General features: G+C 51.6%; 57 non-coding genes across 57 annotated transcripts; all 57 read left to right on the top strand.

Annotated features, from left to right (window-relative positions):
• The first annotated feature begins 118 nt into the window (after positions 1-118).
• Trnag-ucc (transfer RNA glycine (anticodon UCC)) lies at positions 119-190 on the top strand. Its single transcript has one exon. It is a non-coding gene; the product is annotated as a tRNA-Gly (tRNA).
• Positions 191-360: 170 nt separating this feature from the next.
• Trnag-ucc (transfer RNA glycine (anticodon UCC)) lies at positions 361-432 on the top strand. Its single transcript has one exon. It is a non-coding gene; the product is annotated as a tRNA-Gly (tRNA).
• A 170-nt stretch (positions 433-602) lies between these two features.
• Positions 603-674, top strand: Trnag-ucc (transfer RNA glycine (anticodon UCC)). Its single transcript has one exon. It is a non-coding gene; the product is annotated as a tRNA-Gly (tRNA).
• A 170-nt stretch (positions 675-844) lies between these two features.
• On the top strand, positions 845-916 carry Trnag-ucc (transfer RNA glycine (anticodon UCC)). The gene has a single exon. It is a non-coding gene; the product is annotated as a tRNA-Gly (tRNA).
• A 170-nt stretch (positions 917-1,086) lies between these two features.
• Trnas-uga (transfer RNA serine (anticodon UGA)) lies at positions 1,087-1,158 on the top strand. The gene has a single exon. It is a non-coding gene; the product is annotated as a tRNA-Ser (tRNA).
• A 170-nt stretch (positions 1,159-1,328) lies between these two features.
• Trnag-ucc (transfer RNA glycine (anticodon UCC)) lies at positions 1,329-1,400 on the top strand. The gene has a single exon. It is a non-coding gene; the product is annotated as a tRNA-Gly (tRNA).
• Positions 1,401-1,570: 170 nt separating this feature from the next.
• Trnag-ucc (transfer RNA glycine (anticodon UCC)) lies at positions 1,571-1,642 on the top strand. Its single transcript has one exon. It is a non-coding gene; the product is annotated as a tRNA-Gly (tRNA).
• A 170-nt stretch (positions 1,643-1,812) lies between these two features.
• On the top strand, positions 1,813-1,884 carry Trnas-uga (transfer RNA serine (anticodon UGA)). The gene has a single exon. It is a non-coding gene; the product is annotated as a tRNA-Ser (tRNA).
• Positions 1,885-2,054: 170 nt separating this feature from the next.
• Positions 2,055-2,126, top strand: Trnag-ucc (transfer RNA glycine (anticodon UCC)). Its single transcript has one exon. It is a non-coding gene; the product is annotated as a tRNA-Gly (tRNA).
• A 170-nt stretch (positions 2,127-2,296) lies between these two features.
• On the top strand, positions 2,297-2,368 carry Trnag-ucc (transfer RNA glycine (anticodon UCC)). The gene has a single exon. It is a non-coding gene; the product is annotated as a tRNA-Gly (tRNA).
• A 170-nt stretch (positions 2,369-2,538) lies between these two features.
• On the top strand, positions 2,539-2,610 carry Trnas-uga (transfer RNA serine (anticodon UGA)). The gene has a single exon. It is a non-coding gene; the product is annotated as a tRNA-Ser (tRNA).
• A 170-nt stretch (positions 2,611-2,780) lies between these two features.
• Positions 2,781-2,852, top strand: Trnag-ucc (transfer RNA glycine (anticodon UCC)). The gene has a single exon. It is a non-coding gene; the product is annotated as a tRNA-Gly (tRNA).
• Positions 2,853-3,264: 412 nt separating this feature from the next.
• On the top strand, positions 3,265-3,336 carry Trnag-ucc (transfer RNA glycine (anticodon UCC)). Its single transcript has one exon. It is a non-coding gene; the product is annotated as a tRNA-Gly (tRNA).
• Positions 3,337-3,506: 170 nt separating this feature from the next.
• Positions 3,507-3,578, top strand: Trnag-ucc (transfer RNA glycine (anticodon UCC)). Its single transcript has one exon. It is a non-coding gene; the product is annotated as a tRNA-Gly (tRNA).
• Positions 3,579-3,748: 170 nt separating this feature from the next.
• Trnas-uga (transfer RNA serine (anticodon UGA)) lies at positions 3,749-3,820 on the top strand. Its single transcript has one exon. It is a non-coding gene; the product is annotated as a tRNA-Ser (tRNA).
• Positions 3,821-3,990: 170 nt separating this feature from the next.
• On the top strand, positions 3,991-4,062 carry Trnag-ucc (transfer RNA glycine (anticodon UCC)). Its single transcript has one exon. It is a non-coding gene; the product is annotated as a tRNA-Gly (tRNA).
• Positions 4,063-4,232: 170 nt separating this feature from the next.
• Trnag-ucc (transfer RNA glycine (anticodon UCC)) lies at positions 4,233-4,304 on the top strand. Its single transcript has one exon. It is a non-coding gene; the product is annotated as a tRNA-Gly (tRNA).
• Positions 4,305-4,474: 170 nt separating this feature from the next.
• Positions 4,475-4,546, top strand: Trnas-uga (transfer RNA serine (anticodon UGA)). Its single transcript has one exon. It is a non-coding gene; the product is annotated as a tRNA-Ser (tRNA).
• A 170-nt stretch (positions 4,547-4,716) lies between these two features.
• Trnag-ucc (transfer RNA glycine (anticodon UCC)) lies at positions 4,717-4,788 on the top strand. Its single transcript has one exon. It is a non-coding gene; the product is annotated as a tRNA-Gly (tRNA).
• Positions 4,789-5,200: 412 nt separating this feature from the next.
• Trnag-ucc (transfer RNA glycine (anticodon UCC)) lies at positions 5,201-5,272 on the top strand. The gene has a single exon. It is a non-coding gene; the product is annotated as a tRNA-Gly (tRNA).
• Positions 5,273-5,442: 170 nt separating this feature from the next.
• Positions 5,443-5,514, top strand: Trnag-ucc (transfer RNA glycine (anticodon UCC)). The gene has a single exon. It is a non-coding gene; the product is annotated as a tRNA-Gly (tRNA).
• A 170-nt stretch (positions 5,515-5,684) lies between these two features.
• Trnag-ucc (transfer RNA glycine (anticodon UCC)) lies at positions 5,685-5,756 on the top strand. The gene has a single exon. It is a non-coding gene; the product is annotated as a tRNA-Gly (tRNA).
• A 170-nt stretch (positions 5,757-5,926) lies between these two features.
• On the top strand, positions 5,927-5,998 carry Trnas-uga (transfer RNA serine (anticodon UGA)). The gene has a single exon. It is a non-coding gene; the product is annotated as a tRNA-Ser (tRNA).
• Positions 5,999-6,168: 170 nt separating this feature from the next.
• On the top strand, positions 6,169-6,240 carry Trnag-ucc (transfer RNA glycine (anticodon UCC)). Its single transcript has one exon. It is a non-coding gene; the product is annotated as a tRNA-Gly (tRNA).
• A 170-nt stretch (positions 6,241-6,410) lies between these two features.
• Positions 6,411-6,482, top strand: Trnag-ucc (transfer RNA glycine (anticodon UCC)). The gene has a single exon. It is a non-coding gene; the product is annotated as a tRNA-Gly (tRNA).
• Positions 6,483-6,652: 170 nt separating this feature from the next.
• Positions 6,653-6,724, top strand: Trnag-ucc (transfer RNA glycine (anticodon UCC)). The gene has a single exon. It is a non-coding gene; the product is annotated as a tRNA-Gly (tRNA).
• A 170-nt stretch (positions 6,725-6,894) lies between these two features.
• Positions 6,895-6,966, top strand: Trnas-uga (transfer RNA serine (anticodon UGA)). The gene has a single exon. It is a non-coding gene; the product is annotated as a tRNA-Ser (tRNA).
• A 170-nt stretch (positions 6,967-7,136) lies between these two features.
• Positions 7,137-7,208, top strand: Trnag-ucc (transfer RNA glycine (anticodon UCC)). Its single transcript has one exon. It is a non-coding gene; the product is annotated as a tRNA-Gly (tRNA).
• A 170-nt stretch (positions 7,209-7,378) lies between these two features.
• Positions 7,379-7,450, top strand: Trnas-uga (transfer RNA serine (anticodon UGA)). Its single transcript has one exon. It is a non-coding gene; the product is annotated as a tRNA-Ser (tRNA).
• Positions 7,451-7,620: 170 nt separating this feature from the next.
• Positions 7,621-7,692, top strand: Trnag-ucc (transfer RNA glycine (anticodon UCC)). Its single transcript has one exon. It is a non-coding gene; the product is annotated as a tRNA-Gly (tRNA).
• A 170-nt stretch (positions 7,693-7,862) lies between these two features.
• Trnag-ucc (transfer RNA glycine (anticodon UCC)) lies at positions 7,863-7,934 on the top strand. Its single transcript has one exon. It is a non-coding gene; the product is annotated as a tRNA-Gly (tRNA).
• A 170-nt stretch (positions 7,935-8,104) lies between these two features.
• On the top strand, positions 8,105-8,176 carry Trnag-ucc (transfer RNA glycine (anticodon UCC)). Its single transcript has one exon. It is a non-coding gene; the product is annotated as a tRNA-Gly (tRNA).
• A 170-nt stretch (positions 8,177-8,346) lies between these two features.
• Positions 8,347-8,418, top strand: Trnas-uga (transfer RNA serine (anticodon UGA)). The gene has a single exon. It is a non-coding gene; the product is annotated as a tRNA-Ser (tRNA).
• Positions 8,419-8,588: 170 nt separating this feature from the next.
• Positions 8,589-8,660, top strand: Trnag-ucc (transfer RNA glycine (anticodon UCC)). The gene has a single exon. It is a non-coding gene; the product is annotated as a tRNA-Gly (tRNA).
• A 170-nt stretch (positions 8,661-8,830) lies between these two features.
• On the top strand, positions 8,831-8,902 carry Trnag-ucc (transfer RNA glycine (anticodon UCC)). The gene has a single exon. It is a non-coding gene; the product is annotated as a tRNA-Gly (tRNA).
• A 170-nt stretch (positions 8,903-9,072) lies between these two features.
• On the top strand, positions 9,073-9,144 carry Trnag-ucc (transfer RNA glycine (anticodon UCC)). Its single transcript has one exon. It is a non-coding gene; the product is annotated as a tRNA-Gly (tRNA).
• Positions 9,145-9,314: 170 nt separating this feature from the next.
• On the top strand, positions 9,315-9,386 carry Trnag-ucc (transfer RNA glycine (anticodon UCC)). The gene has a single exon. It is a non-coding gene; the product is annotated as a tRNA-Gly (tRNA).
• A 170-nt stretch (positions 9,387-9,556) lies between these two features.
• On the top strand, positions 9,557-9,628 carry Trnag-ucc (transfer RNA glycine (anticodon UCC)). The gene has a single exon. It is a non-coding gene; the product is annotated as a tRNA-Gly (tRNA).
• Positions 9,629-9,798: 170 nt separating this feature from the next.
• Trnag-ucc (transfer RNA glycine (anticodon UCC)) lies at positions 9,799-9,870 on the top strand. Its single transcript has one exon. It is a non-coding gene; the product is annotated as a tRNA-Gly (tRNA).
• Positions 9,871-10,040: 170 nt separating this feature from the next.
• Positions 10,041-10,112, top strand: Trnag-ucc (transfer RNA glycine (anticodon UCC)). The gene has a single exon. It is a non-coding gene; the product is annotated as a tRNA-Gly (tRNA).
• Positions 10,113-10,282: 170 nt separating this feature from the next.
• Trnag-ucc (transfer RNA glycine (anticodon UCC)) lies at positions 10,283-10,354 on the top strand. Its single transcript has one exon. It is a non-coding gene; the product is annotated as a tRNA-Gly (tRNA).
• Positions 10,355-10,524: 170 nt separating this feature from the next.
• Positions 10,525-10,596, top strand: Trnag-ucc (transfer RNA glycine (anticodon UCC)). Its single transcript has one exon. It is a non-coding gene; the product is annotated as a tRNA-Gly (tRNA).
• Positions 10,597-10,766: 170 nt separating this feature from the next.
• Trnag-ucc (transfer RNA glycine (anticodon UCC)) lies at positions 10,767-10,838 on the top strand. The gene has a single exon. It is a non-coding gene; the product is annotated as a tRNA-Gly (tRNA).
• A 412-nt stretch (positions 10,839-11,250) lies between these two features.
• Trnag-ucc (transfer RNA glycine (anticodon UCC)) lies at positions 11,251-11,322 on the top strand. Its single transcript has one exon. It is a non-coding gene; the product is annotated as a tRNA-Gly (tRNA).
• A 170-nt stretch (positions 11,323-11,492) lies between these two features.
• On the top strand, positions 11,493-11,564 carry Trnag-ucc (transfer RNA glycine (anticodon UCC)). The gene has a single exon. It is a non-coding gene; the product is annotated as a tRNA-Gly (tRNA).
• A 170-nt stretch (positions 11,565-11,734) lies between these two features.
• On the top strand, positions 11,735-11,806 carry Trnag-ucc (transfer RNA glycine (anticodon UCC)). Its single transcript has one exon. It is a non-coding gene; the product is annotated as a tRNA-Gly (tRNA).
• Positions 11,807-11,976: 170 nt separating this feature from the next.
• Trnas-uga (transfer RNA serine (anticodon UGA)) lies at positions 11,977-12,048 on the top strand. The gene has a single exon. It is a non-coding gene; the product is annotated as a tRNA-Ser (tRNA).
• Positions 12,049-12,218: 170 nt separating this feature from the next.
• Positions 12,219-12,290, top strand: Trnag-ucc (transfer RNA glycine (anticodon UCC)). The gene has a single exon. It is a non-coding gene; the product is annotated as a tRNA-Gly (tRNA).
• A 170-nt stretch (positions 12,291-12,460) lies between these two features.
• Trnag-ucc (transfer RNA glycine (anticodon UCC)) lies at positions 12,461-12,532 on the top strand. Its single transcript has one exon. It is a non-coding gene; the product is annotated as a tRNA-Gly (tRNA).
• Positions 12,533-12,702: 170 nt separating this feature from the next.
• On the top strand, positions 12,703-12,774 carry Trnag-ucc (transfer RNA glycine (anticodon UCC)). Its single transcript has one exon. It is a non-coding gene; the product is annotated as a tRNA-Gly (tRNA).
• A 170-nt stretch (positions 12,775-12,944) lies between these two features.
• Positions 12,945-13,016, top strand: Trnas-uga (transfer RNA serine (anticodon UGA)). The gene has a single exon. It is a non-coding gene; the product is annotated as a tRNA-Ser (tRNA).
• Positions 13,017-13,186: 170 nt separating this feature from the next.
• On the top strand, positions 13,187-13,258 carry Trnag-ucc (transfer RNA glycine (anticodon UCC)). Its single transcript has one exon. It is a non-coding gene; the product is annotated as a tRNA-Gly (tRNA).
• Positions 13,259-13,418: 160 nt separating this feature from the next.
• Positions 13,419-13,490, top strand: Trnas-uga (transfer RNA serine (anticodon UGA)). Its single transcript has one exon. It is a non-coding gene; the product is annotated as a tRNA-Ser (tRNA).
• A 170-nt stretch (positions 13,491-13,660) lies between these two features.
• Positions 13,661-13,732, top strand: Trnas-uga (transfer RNA serine (anticodon UGA)). Its single transcript has one exon. It is a non-coding gene; the product is annotated as a tRNA-Ser (tRNA).
• A 170-nt stretch (positions 13,733-13,902) lies between these two features.
• On the top strand, positions 13,903-13,974 carry Trnag-ucc (transfer RNA glycine (anticodon UCC)). The gene has a single exon. It is a non-coding gene; the product is annotated as a tRNA-Gly (tRNA).
• Positions 13,975-14,134: 160 nt separating this feature from the next.
• On the top strand, positions 14,135-14,206 carry Trnas-uga (transfer RNA serine (anticodon UGA)). The gene has a single exon. It is a non-coding gene; the product is annotated as a tRNA-Ser (tRNA).
• Positions 14,207-14,376: 170 nt separating this feature from the next.
• Positions 14,377-14,448, top strand: Trnag-ucc (transfer RNA glycine (anticodon UCC)). The gene has a single exon. It is a non-coding gene; the product is annotated as a tRNA-Gly (tRNA).
• Positions 14,449-14,458: the final 10 nt, after the last annotated feature.

The raw sequence follows: 14,458 nt of genomic DNA, 5'->3' as shown, positions 1-14,458 counted from the left end.
GTACCGGAAATACCGCGTTCTCGCGGCCTATTCTTTTACCTCGGGAAGTTCCTATTCCCTCTCGCTTTCATCTGTTTCTTTTCCGTTTTTGTAGAGGAAATGTGTCAGTCGTTCCGTCGCGTCGGTGGTATAACGGTTAGCATAGCTGCCTTCCAAGCAGTTGACCCGGGTTCGACTCCCGGCCGACGCAAGTCATTTTTACATACACCGCCACCCTGGAGTTGGGCGTGGCCTAATGGAAAGTTCCGGAAATACCGCGTTCTCGCGGCCTATTCTTTTCCCTCGGGAAGTTCCTATTCCCTCTCGCTTTCATCTGTTTCTTTTCCGTTTTTGTAGAGGAAATGTGTCAGACGTTCCGTCGCGTCGGTGGTATAACGGTTAGCATAGCTGCCTTCCAAGCAGTTGACCCGGGTTCGACTCCCGGCCGACGCAAGTCATTTTTACATACACCGCCACCCTGGAGTTGGGCGTGGCTTAATGGAAAGTACCGGAAATACCGCGTTTTTGCGGCCTATTCTTTTACCTCGGGAAGTTCCTATTCCCTCTCGCTTTCATCTGTTTCTTTTCCGTTTTTGTAGAGGAAATGTGTCAGTCGTTCCGTCGCGTCGGTGGTATAACGGTTAGCATAGCTGCCTTCCAAGCAGTTGACCCGGGTTCGACTCCCGGCCGACGCAAGTCATTTTTACATACACCGCCACCCTGGAGTTGGGCGTGGCTTAATGGAAAGTTCCGGAAATACCGCGTTCTCGCGGCCTATTCTTTTACCTCGGGAAGTTCCTATTCCCTCTCGCTTTCATCTGTTTCTTTTCCGTTTTTGTAGAGGAAATGTGTCAGTCGTTCCGTCGCGTCGGTGGTATAACGGTTAGCATAGCTGCCTTCCAAGCAGTTGACCCGGGTTCGACTCCCGGCCGACGCAAGTCATTTTTACATACACCGCCACCCTGGAGTTGGGCGTGGCTTAATGGAAAGTTCCGGAAATACCGCGTTCTCGCGGCCTATTCTTTTACCTCGGGAAGTTCCTATTCCCTCTCGCTTTCACCTGTTTCTTTTCCGTTTTTGAAGAGGAAATGTGTCAGTCGTTCCGTCGCGTCGGTGGTATAACGGTTAGCATAGCTGCCTTGAAAGCAGTTGACCCGGGTTCGACTCCCGGCCGACGCAAGTCTTTTTTACATGCACCGCCACCCTGGAGTTGGGCGTGGCTTAATGGAAAGTTCCGGAAATACCGCGTTCTCGCGGCCTATTCTTTTACCTCGGGAAGTTCCTATTCCCTCTCGCTTTCATCTGTTTCTTTTCCGTTTTTGAAGAGGAAATGTGTCAGTCGTTCCGTCGCGTCGGTGGTATAACGGTTAGCATAGCTGCCTTCCAAGCAGTTGACCCGGGTTCGACTCCCGGCCGACGCAAGTCATTTTTACATACACCGCCACCCTGGAGTTGGGCGTAGCTTAATGGAAAGTTCCGGAAATACCGCGTTCTCGCGGCCTATTCTTTTACCTCGGGAAGTTCCTATTCCCTCTCGCTTTCATCTGTTTCTTTTCCGTTTTTGTAGAGGAAATGTGTCAGTCGTTCCGTCGCGTCGGTGGTATAACGGTTAGCATAGCTGCCTTCCAAGCAGTTGACCCGGGTTCGACTCCCGGCCGACGCAAGTCATTTTTACATACACCGCCACCCTGGAGTTGGGCGTGGCTTAATGGAAAGTTCCGGAAATACCGCGTTCTCGCGGCCTATTCTTTTACCTCGGGAAGTTCCTATTCCCTCTCGCTTTCACCTGTTTCTTTTCCGTTTTTGAAGAGGAAATGTGTCAGTCGTTCCGTCGCGTCGGTGGTATAACGGTTAGCATAGCTGCCTTGAAAGCAGTTGACCCGGGTTCGACTCCCGGCCGACGCAAGTCATTTTTACATACACCGCCACCCTGGAGTTGGGCGTGGCTTAATGGAAAGTTCCGGAAATACCGCGTTCTCGCGGCCTATTCTTTTCCCTCGGGAAGTTCCTATTCCCTCTCGCTTTCATCTGTTTCTTTTCCGTTTTTGTAGAGGAAATGTGTCAGACGTTCCGTCGCGTCGGTGGTATAACGGTTAGCATAGCTGCCTTCCAAGCAGTTGACCCGGGTTCGACTCCCGGCCGACGCAAGTCATTTTTACATACACCGCCACCCTGGAGTTGGGCGTGGCTTAATGGAAAGTACCGGAAATACCGCGTTCTCGCGTTCTATTCTTTTACCTCGGGAAGTTCCTATTCCCTCTCGCTTTCATCTGTTTCTTTTCCGTTTTTGTAGAGGAAATGTGTCAGTCGTTCCGTCGCGTCGGTGGTATAACGGTTAGCATAGCTGCCTTCCAAGCAGTTGACCCGGGTTCGACTCCCGGCCGACGCAAGTCATTTTTACATACACCGCCACCCTGGAGTTGGGCGTGGCTTAATGGAAAGTTCCGGAAATACCGCGTTCTCGCGGCCTATTTTTTTAATTCGGGAAGTTCCTATTCCCTCTCGCTTTCACCTGTTTCTTTTCCGTTTTTGTAGAGGAAATGTGTCAGTCGTTCCGTCGCGTCGGTGGTATAACGGTTAGCATAGCTGCCTTGAAAGCAGTTGACCCGGGTTCGACTCCCGGCCGACGCAAGTCATTTTTACATACACCGCCACCCTGGAGTTGGGCGTGGCTTAATGGAAAGTTCCGGAAATACCGCGTTCTCGCGGCCTATTCTTTTACCTCGGGAAGTTCCTATTCCCTCTCGCTTTCACCTGTTTCTTTTCCGTTTTTGTAGAGGAAATGTGTCAGTCGTTCCGTCGCGTCGGTGGTATAACGGTTAGCATAGCTGCCTTCCAAGCAGTTGACCCGGGTTCGACTCCCGGCCGACGCAAGTCATTTTTACATACACCGCCACCCTGGAGTTGGGCGTGGCTTAATGGAAAGTTCCGGAAATACCGCGTTCTCGCGGCCTATTCTTTTACCTCGGGAAGTTCCTATTCCCTCTCGCTTTCATCTGTTTCTTTTCCGTTTTTGTAGAGGAAATGTGTCAGTCGTTCCGTCGCGTCGGTGGTATAACGCTTAGCATAGCTCCCTTCCAAGCAGTTAACCCGGGTTCGACTCCCGGCCGACGCAAGTCATTTTTACATACACCGCCACCCTGGAGTTGGGCGTGGCTTAATGGAAAGTTCCGGAAATACCGCGTTCTCGCGGCCTATTCTTTTACCTCGGGAAGTTCCTATTCCCTCTCGCTTTCATCTGTTTCTTTTCCGTTTTTGTAGAGGAAATGTGTCAGTCGTTCCGTCGCGTCGGTGGTATAACGGTTAGCATAGCTGCCTTCCAAGCAGTTGACCCGGGTTCGACTCCCGGCCGACGCAAGTCATTTTTACATACACCGCCACCCTGGAGTTGGGCGTGGCTTAATGGAAAGTTCCGGAAATACCGCGTTCTCGCGGCCTATTCTTTTACCTCGGGAAGTTCCTATTCCCTCTCGCTTTCATCTGTTTCTTTTCCGTTTTTGTAGAGGAAATGTGTCAGTCGTTCCGTCGCGTCGGTGGTATAACGGTTAGCATAGCTGCCTTCCAAGCAGTTGACCCGGGTTCGACTCCCGGCCGACGCAAGTCATTTTTACATACACCGCCACCCTGGAGTTGGGCGTGGCTTAATGGAAAGTTCCGGAAATACCGCGTTCTCGCGGCCTATTCTTTTACCTCGGGAAGTTCCTATTCCCTCTCGCTTTCACCTGTTTCTTTTCCGTTTTTGAAGAGGAAATGTGTCAGTCGTTCCGTCGCGTCGGTGGTATAACGGTTAGCATAGCTGCCTTGAAAGCAGTTGACCCGGGTTCGACTCCCGGCCGACGCAAGTCATTTTTACATACACCGCCACCCTGGAGTTGGGCGTGGCTTAATGGAAAGTTCCGGAAATACCGCGTTCTCGCGGCCTATTCTTTTCCCTCGGGAAGTTCCTATTCCCTCTCGCTTTCATCTGTTTCTTTTCCGTTTTTGTAGAGGAAATGTGTCAGACGTTCCGTCGCGTCGGTGGTATAACGGTTAGCATAGCTGCCTTCCAAGCAGTTGACCCGGGTTCGACTCCCGGCCGACGCAAGTCATTTTTACATACACCGCCACCCTGGAGTTGGGCGTGGCTTAATGGAAAGTACCGGAAATACCGCGTTCTCGCGTTCTATTCTTTTACCTCGGGAAGTTCCTATTCCCTCTCGCTTTCATCTGTTTCTTTTCCGTTTTTGTAGAGGAAATGTGTCAGTCGTTCCGTCGCGTCGGTGGTATAACGGTTAGCATAGCTGCCTTCCAAGCAGTTGACCCGGGTTCGACTCCCGGCCGACGCAAGTCATTTTTACATACACCGCCACCCTGGAGTTGGGCGTGGCTTAATGGAAAGTTCCGGAAATACCGCGTTCTCGCGGCCTATTTTTTTAATTCGGGAAGTTCCTATTCCCTCTCGCTTTCACCTGTTTCTTTTCCGTTTTTGTAGAGGAAATGTGTCAGTCGTTCCGTCGCGTCGGTGGTATAACGGTTAGCATAGCTGCCTTGAAAGCAGTTGACCCGGGTTCGACTCCCGGCCGACGCAAGTCATTTTTACATACACCGCCACCCTGGAGTTGGGCGTGGCTTAATGGAAAGTTCCGGAAATACCGCGTTCTCGCGGCCTATTCTTTTACCTCGGGAAGTTCCTATTCCCTCTCGCTTTCACCTGTTTCTTTTCCGTTTTTGTAGAGGAAATGTGTCAGTCGTTCCGTCGCGTCGGTGGTATAACGGTTAGCATAGCTGCCTTCCAAGCAGTTGACCCGGGTTCGACTCCCGGCCGACGCAAGTCATTTTTACATACACCGCCACCCTGGAGTTGGGCGTGGCTTAATGGAAAGTTCCGGAAATACCGCGTTCTCGCGGCCTATTCTTTTACCTCGGGAAGTTCCTATTCCCTCTCGCTTTCATCTGTTTCTTTTCCGTTTTTGTAGAGGAAATGTGTCAGTCGTTCCGTCGCGTCGGTGGTATAACGCTTAGCATAGCTCCCTTCCAAGCAGTTAACCCGGGTTCGACTCCCGGCCGACGCAAGTCATTTTTACATACACCGCCACCCTGGAGTTGGGCGTGGCTTAATGGAAAGTTCCGGAAATACCGCGTTCTCGCGGCCTATTCTTTTACCTCGGGAAGTTCCTATTCCCTCTCGCTTTCATCTGTTTCTTTTCCGTTTTTGTAGAGGAAATGTGTCAGACGTTCCGTCGCGTTGGTGGTATAACGGTTAGCATAGCTGCCTTCCAAGCAGTTGACCCGGGTTCGACACCCGGCCGACGCAAGTCATTTTTACATACACCGCCACCCTGGAGTTGGGCGTGGCTTAATGGAAAGTTCCGGAAATACCGCGTTCTCGCGGCCGATTCTTTTACCTCGGGAAGTTCCTATTCCCTCTCTCTTTCATCTGTTTCTTTTCCGTTTTTGTAGAGGAAATGTGTCAGTCGTTCCGTCGCGTCGGTGGTATAACGGTTAGCATAGCTGCCTTCCAAGCAGTTGACCCGGGTTCGACTCCCGGCCGACGCAAGTCATTTTTACATACACCGCCACCCTGGAGTTGGGCGTGGCTTAATGGAAAGTTCCGGAAATACTGCGTTCTCGCGGCCTATTCTTTTACCTCGGGAAGTTCCTATTCCCTCTCTCTTTCACCTGTTTCTTTTCCGTTTTTGTAGAGGAAATGTGTCAGTCGTTCCGTCGCGTCGGTAGTATAACGGTTAGCATAGCTGCCTTCCAAGCAGTTGACCCGGGTTCGACTCCCGGCCGACGCAAGTCACTTTTACATACACCGCCACCCTGGAGTTGGGCGTGGCTTAATGGAAAGTTCCGGAAATACCGCGTTCTCGCGGCCTATTCTTTTACCTCGGGAAGTTCCTATTCCCTCTCGCTTTCACCTGTTTCTTTTCCGTTTTTGAAGAGGAAATGTGTCAGTCGTTCCGTCGCGTCGGTGGTATAACGGTTAGCATAGCTGCCTTGAAAGCAGTTGACCCGGGTTCGACTCCCGGCCGACGCAAGTCATTTTTACATACACCGCCACCCTGGAGTTGGGCGTGGCTTAATGGAAAGTTCCGGAAATACCGCGTTCTCGCGGCCTATTCTTTTCCCTCGGGAAGTTCCTATTCCCTCTCGCTTTCATCTGTTTCTTTTCCGTTTTTGTAGAGGAAATGTGTCAGACGTTCCGTCGCGTCGGTGGTATAACGGTTAGCATAGCTGCCTTCCAAGCAGTTGACCCGGGTTCGACTCCCGGCCGACGCAAGTCATTTTTACATACACCGCCACCCTGGAGTTGGGCGTGGCTTAATGGAAAGTACCGGAAATACCGCGTTCTCGCGGCCTATTCTTTTACCTCGGGAAGTTCCTATTCCCTCTCGCTTTCATCTGTTTCTTTTCCGTTTTTGTAGAGGAAATGTGTCAGTCGTTCCGTCGCGTCGGTGGTATAACGGTTAGCATAGCTGCCTTCCAAGCAGTTGACCCGGGTTCGACTCCCGGCCGACGCAAGTCATTTTTGCATACACCGCCACCCTGGAGTTGGGCGTGGCTTAATGGAAAGTTCCGGAAATACCGCGTTCTCGCGGCCTATTCTTTTACCTCGGGAAGTTCCTATTCCCTCTCGCTTTCATCTGTTTCTTTTCCGTTTTTGTAGAGGAAATGTGTCAGTCGTTCCGTCGCGTCGGTGGTATAACGGTTAGCATAGCTGCCTTCCAAGCAGTTGACCCGGGTTCGACTCCCGGCCGACGCAAGTCATTTTTACATACACCGCCACCCTGGAGTTGGGCGTGGCTTAATGGAAAGTTCCGGAAATACCGCGTTCTCGCGGCCTATTCTTTTACCTCGGGAAGTTCCTATTCCCTCTCGCTTTCACCTGTTTCTTTTCCGTTTTTGAAGAGGAAATGTGTCAGTCGTTCCGTCGCGTCGGTGGTATAACGGTTAGCATAGCTGCCTTGAAAGCAGTTGACCCGGGTTCGACTCCCGGCCGACGCAAGTCATTTTTACATACACCGCCACCCTGGAGTTGGGCGTGGCTTAATGGAAAGTTCCGGAAATACCGCGTTCTCGCGGCCTATTCTTTTACCTCGGGAAGTTCCTATTCCCTCTCGCTTTCATCTGTTTCTTTTCCGTTTTTGTAGAGGAAATGTGTCAGTCGTTCCGTCGCGTCGGTGGTATAACGGTTAGCATAGCTGCCTTCCAAGCAGTTGACCCGGGTTCGACTCCCGGCCGACGCAAGTCACTTTTACATACACCGCCACCCTGGAGTTGGGCGTGGCTTAATGGAAAGTTCCGGAAATACCGCGTTCTCGCGGAATATTCTTTTACCTCGGGAAGTTCCTATTCCCTCTCGCTTACACCTGTTTCTTTTCCGTTTTTGAAGAGGAAATGTGTCAGTCGTTCCGTCGCGTCGGTGGTATAACGGTTAGCATAGCTGCCTTGAAAGCAGTTGACCCGGGTTCGACTCCCGGCCGACGCAAGTCATTTTTACATACACCGCCACCCTGGAGTTGGGCGTGGCTTAATGGAAAGTTCCGGAAATACCGCGTTCTCGCGGCCTATTCTTTTCCCTCGGGAAGTTCCTATTCCCTCTCGCTTTCATCTGTTTCTTTTCCGTTTTTGTAGAGGAAATGTGTCAGACGTTCCGTCGCGTCGGTGGTATAACGGTTAGCATAGCTGCCTTCCAAGCAGTTGACCCGGGTTCGACTCCCGGCCGACGCAAGTCATTTTTACATACACCGCCACCCTGGAGTTGGGCGTGGCTTAATGGAAAGTACCGGAAATACCGCGTTCTCGCGGCCTATTCTTTTTCCTCGGGAAGTTCCTATTCCCTCTCGCTTTCATCTGTTTCTTTTCCGTTTTTGTAGAGGAAATGTGTCAGTCGTTCCGTCGCGTCGGTGGTATAACGGTTAGCATAGCTGCCTTCCAAGCAGTTGACCCGGGTTCGACTCCCGGCCGACGCAAGTCATTTTTACATACACCGCCACCCTGGAGTTGGGCGTGGCTTAATGGAAAGTTCCGGAAATACCGCGTTCTCGCGGCCTATTCTTTTACCTCGGGAAGTTCCTATTCCCTCTCGCTTTCATCTGTTTCTTTTCCGTTTTTGTAGAGGAAATGTGTCAGTCGTTCCGTCGCGTCGGTGGTATAACGGTTAGCATAGCTGCCTTCCAAGCAGTTGACCCGGGTTCGACTCCCGGCCGACGCAAGTCATTTTTACATACACCGCCACCCTGGAGTTGGGCGTGGCTTAATGGAAAGTTCCGGAAATACCGCGTTCTCGCGGCCTATTCTTTTACCTCGGGAAGTTCCTATTCCCTCTCGCTTTCACCTGTTTCTTTTCCGTTTTTGAAGAGGAAATGTGTCAGTCGTTCCGTCGCGTCGGTGGTATAACGGTTAGCATAGCTGCCTTGAAAGCAGTTGACCCGGGTTCGACTCCCGGCCGACGCAAGTCATTTTTACATACACCGCCACCCTGGAGTTGGGCGTGGCTTAATGGAAAGTTCCGGAAATACCGCGTTCTCGCGGCCTATTCTTTTACCTCGGGAAGTTCCTATTCCCTCTCGCTTTCATCTGTTTCTTTTCCGTTTTTGTAGAGGAAATGTGTCAGTCGTTCCGTCGCGTCGGTGGTATAACGGTTAGCATAGCTGCCTTCCAAGCAGTTGACCCGGGTTCGACTCCCGGCCGACGCAAGTCATTTTTACATACACCGCCACCCTGGAGTTGGGCGTGGCTTAATGGAAAGTTCCGGAAATACCGCGTTCTCGCGGCCTATTCTTTTACCTCGGGAAGTTCCTATTCCCTCTCGCTTTCACCTGTTTCTTTTCCGTTTTTGAAGAGGAAATGTGTCAGTCGTTCCGTCGCGTCGGTGGTATAACGGTTAGCATAGCTGCCTTCCAAGCAGTTGACCCGGGTTCGACTCCCGGCCGACGCAAGTCATTTTTACATACACCGCCACCCTGGAGTTGGGCGTGGCTTAATGGAAAGTTCCGGAAATACCGCGTTCTCGCGGCCTATTCTTTTACCTCGGGAAGTTCCTATTCCCTCTCGCTTTCATCTGTTTCTTTTCCGTTTTTGTAGAGGAAATGTGTCAGTCGTTCCGTCGCGTCGGTGGTATAACGGTTAGCATAGCTGCCTTCCAAGCAGTTGACCCGGGTTCGACTCCCGGCCGACGCAAGTCATTTTTACATACACCGCCACCCTGGAGTTGGGCGTGGCTTAATGGAAAGTTCCGGAAATACCGCGTTCTCGCGGCCTATTCTTTTACCTCGGGAAGTTCCTATTCCCTCTCGCTTTCATCTGTTTCTTTTCCGTTTTTGTAGAGGAAATGTGTCAGTCGTTCCGTCGCGTCGGTGGTATAACGGTTAGCATAGCTGCCTTCCAAGCAGTTGACCCGGGTTCGACTCCCGGCCGACGCAAGTCATTTTTACATACACCGCCACCCTGGAGTTGGGCGTGGCTTAATGGAAAGTTCCGGAAATACCGCGTTCTCGCGGCCTATTCTTTTACCTCGGGAAGTTCCTATTCCCTCTCGCTTTCATCTGTTTCTTTTCCGTTTTTGTAGAGGAAATGTGTCAGTCGTTCCGTCGCGTCGGTGGTATAACGGTTAGCATAGCTGCCTTCCAAGCAGTTGACCCGGGTTCGACTCCCGGCCGACGCAAGTCATTTTTACATACACCGCCACCCTGGAGTTGGGCGTGGCTTAATGGAAAGTTCCGGAAATACCGCGTTCTCGCGGCCTATTCTTTTACCTCGGGAAGTTCCTATTCCCTCTCGCTTTCATCTGTTTCTTTTCCGTTTTTGTAGAGGAAATGTGTCAGTCGTTCCGTCGCGTCGGTGGTATAACGGTTAGCATAGCTGCCTTCCAAGCAGTTGACCCGGGTTCGACTCCCGGCCGACGCAAGTCATTTTTACATACACCGCCACCCTGGAGTTGGGCGTGGCTTAATGGAAAGTTCCGGAAATACCGCGTTCTCGCGGCCTATTCTTTTACCTCGGGAAGTTCCTATTCCCTCTCGCTTTCATCTGTTTCTTTTCCGTTTTTGTAGAGGAAATGTGTCAGTCGTTCCGTCGCGTCGGTGGTATAACGGTTAGCATAGCTGCCTTCCAAGCAGTTGACCCGGGTTCGACTCCCGGCCGACGCAAGTCATTTTTACATACACCGCCACCCTGGAGTTGGGCGTGGCTTAATGGAAAGTTCCGGAAATACCGCGTTCTCGCGGCCTATTCTTTTACCTCGGGAAGTTCCTATTCCCTCTCGCTTTCATCTGTTTCTTTTCCGTTTTTGTAGAGGAAATGTGTCAGTCGTTCCGTCGCGTCGGTGGTATAACGGTTAGCATAGCTGCCTTCCAAGCAGTTGACCCGGGTTCGACTCCCGGCTGACGCAAGTCTTTTTTACATACACCGCCACCCTGGAGTTGGGCGTGGCTTAATGGAAAGTTCCGGAAATACCGCGTTCTCGCGGCCTATTCTTTTACCTCGGGAAGTTCCTATTCCCTCTCGCTTTCATCTGTTTCTTTTCCGTTTTTGTAGAGGAAATGTGTCAGTCGTTCCGTCGCGTCGGTGGTATAACGGTAAGCATAGCTGCCTTCCAAGCAGTTGACCCGGGTTCGACTCCCGGCCGACGCAAGTCATTTTTACATACACCGCCACCCTGGAGTTGGGCGTGGCTTAATGGAAAGTTCCGGAAATACCGCGTTCTCGCGGCCTATTCTTTTACCTCGGGAAGTTCCTATTCCCTCTCGCTTTCATCTGTTTCTTTTCCGTTTTTGTAGAGGAAATGTGTCAGACGTTCCGTCGCGTCGGTGGTATAACGGTTAGCATAGCTGCCTTCCAAGCAGTTGACCCGGGTTCGACTCCCGGCCGACGCAAGTCATTTTTACATACACCGCCACCCTGGAGTTGGGCGTGGCTTAATGGAAAGTTCCGGAAATACCGCGTTCTCGCGGCCTATTCTTTTACCTCGGGAAGTTCCTATTCCCTCTCGCTTTCATCTGTTTCTTTTCCGTTTTTGTAGAGGAAATGTGTCAGTCGTTCCGTCGCGTCGGTGGTATAACGCTTAGCATAGCTCCCTTCCAAGCAGTTAACCCGGGTTCGACTCCCGGCCGACGCAAGTCATTTTTACATACACCGCCACCCTGGAGTTGGGCGTGGCTTAATGGAAAGTTCCGGAAATACCGCGTTCTCGCGGCCTATTCTTTTACCTCGGGAAGTTCCTATTCCCTCTCGCTTTCATCTGTTTCTTTTCCGTTTTTGTAGAGGAAATGTGTCAGACGTTCCGTCGCGTCGGTGGTATAACGGTTAGCATAGCTGCCTTCCAAGCAGTTGACCCGGGTTCGACACCCGGCCGACGCAAGTCATTTTTACATACACCGCCACCCTGGAGTTGGGCGTGGCTTAATGGAAAGTTCCGGAAATACCGCGTTCTCGCGGCCGATTCTTTTACCTCGGGAAGTTCCTATTCCCTCTCTCTTTCATCTGTTTCTTTTCCGTTTTTGTAGAGGAAATGTGTCAGTCGTTCCGTCGCGTCGGTGGTATAACGGTTAGCATAGCTGCCTTCCAAGCAGTTGACCCGGGTTCGACTCCCGGCCGACGCAAGTCATTTTTACATACACCGCCACCCTGGAGTTGGGCGTGGCTTAATGGAAAGTTCCGGAAATACTGCGTTCTCGCGGCCTATTCTTTTACCTCGGGAAGTTCCTATTCCCTCTCTCTTTCACCTGTTTCTTTTCCGTTTTTGTAGAGGAAATGTGTCAGTCGTTCCGTCGCGTCGGTGGTATAACGGTTAGCATAGCTGCCTTCCAAGCAGTTGACCCGGGTTCGACTCCCGGCCGACGCAAGTCACTTTTACATACACCGCCACCCTGGAGTTGGGCGTGGCTTAATGGAAAGTTCCGGAAATACCGCGTTCTCGCGGCCTATTCTTTTACCTCGGGAAGTTCCTATTCCCTCTCGCTTTCACCTGTTTCTTTTCCGTTTTTGAAGAGGAAATGTGTCAGTCGTTCCGTCGCGTCGGTGGTATAACGGTTAGCATAGCTGCCTTGAAAGCAGTTGACCCGGGTTCGACTCCCGGCCGACGCAAGTCATTTTTACATACACCGCCACCCTGGAGTTGGGCGTGGCTTAATGGAAAGTTCCGGAAATACCGCGTTCTCGCGGCCTATTCTTTTCCCTCGGGAAGTTCCTATTCCCTCTCGCTTTCATCTGTTTCTTTTCCGTTTTTGTAGAGGAAATGTGTCAGACGTTCCGTCGCGTCGGTGGTATAACGGTTAGCATAGCTGCCTTCCAAGCAGTTGACCCGGGTTCGACTCCCGGCCGACGCAAGTCATTTTTACATACACCGCCACCCGGGAGTTGGGCGTGGCTTAATGGAAAGTACCGGAAATACCGCGTTCTCGCGGCCTATTCTTTTACCTCGGGAAGTTCCTATTCCCTCTCGCTTTCATCTGTTTCTTTTCCGTTTTTGTAGAGGAAATGTGTCAGTCGTTCCGTCGCGTCGGTGGTATAACGGTTAGCATAGCTGCCTTCCAAGCAGTTGACCCGGGTTCGACTCCCGGCCGACGCAAGTCATTTTTACATACACCGCCACCCTGGAGTTGGGCGTGGCTTAATGGAAAGTTCCGGAAATACCGCGTTCTCGCGGCCTATTCTTTTACCTCGGGAAGTTCCTATTCCCTCTCGCTTTCATCTGTTTCTTTTCCGTTTTTGTAGAGGAAATGTGTCAGTCGTTCCGTCGCGTCGGTGGTATAACGGTTAGCATAGCTGCCTTCCAAGCAGTTGACCCGGGTTCGACTCCCGGCCGACGCAAGTCATTTTTACATACACCGCCACCCTGGAGTTGGGCGTGGCTTAATGGAAAGTTCCGGAAATACCGCGTTCTCGCGGCCTATTCTTTTACCTCGGGAAGTTCCTATTCCCTCTCGCTTTCACCTGTTTCTTTTCCGTTTTTGAAGAGGAAATGTGTCAGTCGTTCCGTCGCGTCGGTGGTATAACGGTTAGCATAGCTGCCTTGAAAGCAGTTGACCCGGGTTCGACTCCCGGCCGACGCAAGTCATTTTTACATGCACCGCCACCCTGGAGTTGGGCGTGGCTTAATGGAAAGTTCCGGAAATACCGCGTTCTCGCGGCCTATTCTTTTACCTCGGGAAGTTCCTATTCCCTCTCGCTTTCATCTGTTTCTTTTCCGTTTTTGTAGAGGAAATGTGTCAGTCGTTCCGTCGCGTCGGTGGTATAACGGTTAGCATAGCTGCCTTCCAAGCAGTTGACCCGGGTTCGACTCCCGGCCGACGCAAGTCATTTTTAAATACACCGCCACCCTGGAGTTGGGCGTGGCTTAATGGAAATACCGCGTTCTCGCGGCCTATTCTTTTACCTCGGGAAGTTCCTATTCCCTCTCGCTTTCACCTGTTTCTTTTCCGTTTTTGAAGAGGAAATGTGTCAGTCGTTCCGTCGCGTCGGTGGTATAACGGTTAGCATAGCTGCCTTGAAAGCAGTTGACCCGGGTTCGACTCCCGGCCGACGCAAGTCATTTTTACATACACCGCCACCCTGGAGTTGGGCGTGGCTTAATGGAAAGTTCCGGAAATACCGCGTTCTCGCGGCCTATTCTTTTACCTCGGGAAGTTCCTATTCCCTCTCGCTTTCACCTGTTTCTTTTCCGTTTTTGAAGAGGAAATGTGTCAGTCGTTCCGTCGCGTCGGTGGTATAACGGTTAGCATAGCTGCCTTGAAAGCAGTTGACCCGGGTTCGACTCCCGGCCGACGCAAGTCATTTTTACATGCACCGCCACCCTGGAGTTGGGCGTGGCTTAATGGAAAGTTCCGGAAATACCGCGTTCTCGCGGCCTATTCTTTTACCTCGGGAAGTTCCTATTCCCTCTCGCTTTCATCTGTTTCTTTTCCGTTTTTGTAGAGGAAATGTGTCAGTCGTTCCGTCGCGTCGGTGGTATAACGGTTAGCATAGCTGCCTTCCAAGCAGTTGACCCGGGTTCGACTCCCGGCCGACGCAAGTCATTTTTAAATACACCGCCACCCTGGAGTTGGGCGTGGCTTAATGGAAATACCGCGTTCTCGCGGCCTATTCTTTTACCTCGGGAAGTTCCTATTCCCTCTCGCTTTCACCTGTTTCTTTTCCGTTTTTGAAGAGGAAATGTGTCAGTCGTTCCGTCGCGTCGGTGGTATAACGGTTAGCATAGCTGCCTTGAAAGCAGTTGACCCGGGTTCGACTCCCGGCCGACGCAAGTCATTTTTACATACACCGCCACCCTGGAGTTGGGCGTGGCTTAATGGAAAGTTCCGGAAATACCGCGTTCTCGCGGCCTATTCTTTTCCCTCGGGAAGTTCCTATTCCCTCTCGCTTTCATCTGTTTCTTTTCCGTTTTTGTAGAGGAAATGTGTCAGACGTTCCGTCGCGTCGGTGGTATAACGGTTAGCATAGCTGCCTTCCAAGCAGTTGACCCGGGTTCGACTCCCGGCCGACGCAAGTCATTTTT

Source organism: Argiope bruennichi, chromosome 4, assembly GCF_947563725.1.
Source record: "Argiope bruennichi chromosome 4, qqArgBrue1.1, whole genome shotgun sequence".
In the NCBI taxonomy this organism is placed as follows: Eukaryota; Metazoa; Arthropoda; class Arachnida; order Araneae; family Araneidae; genus Argiope; species Argiope bruennichi.
The sequence above is the reverse complement of the archived record's forward strand: the minus strand, read 5'-3'. Positions and strand labels throughout refer to the sequence as shown.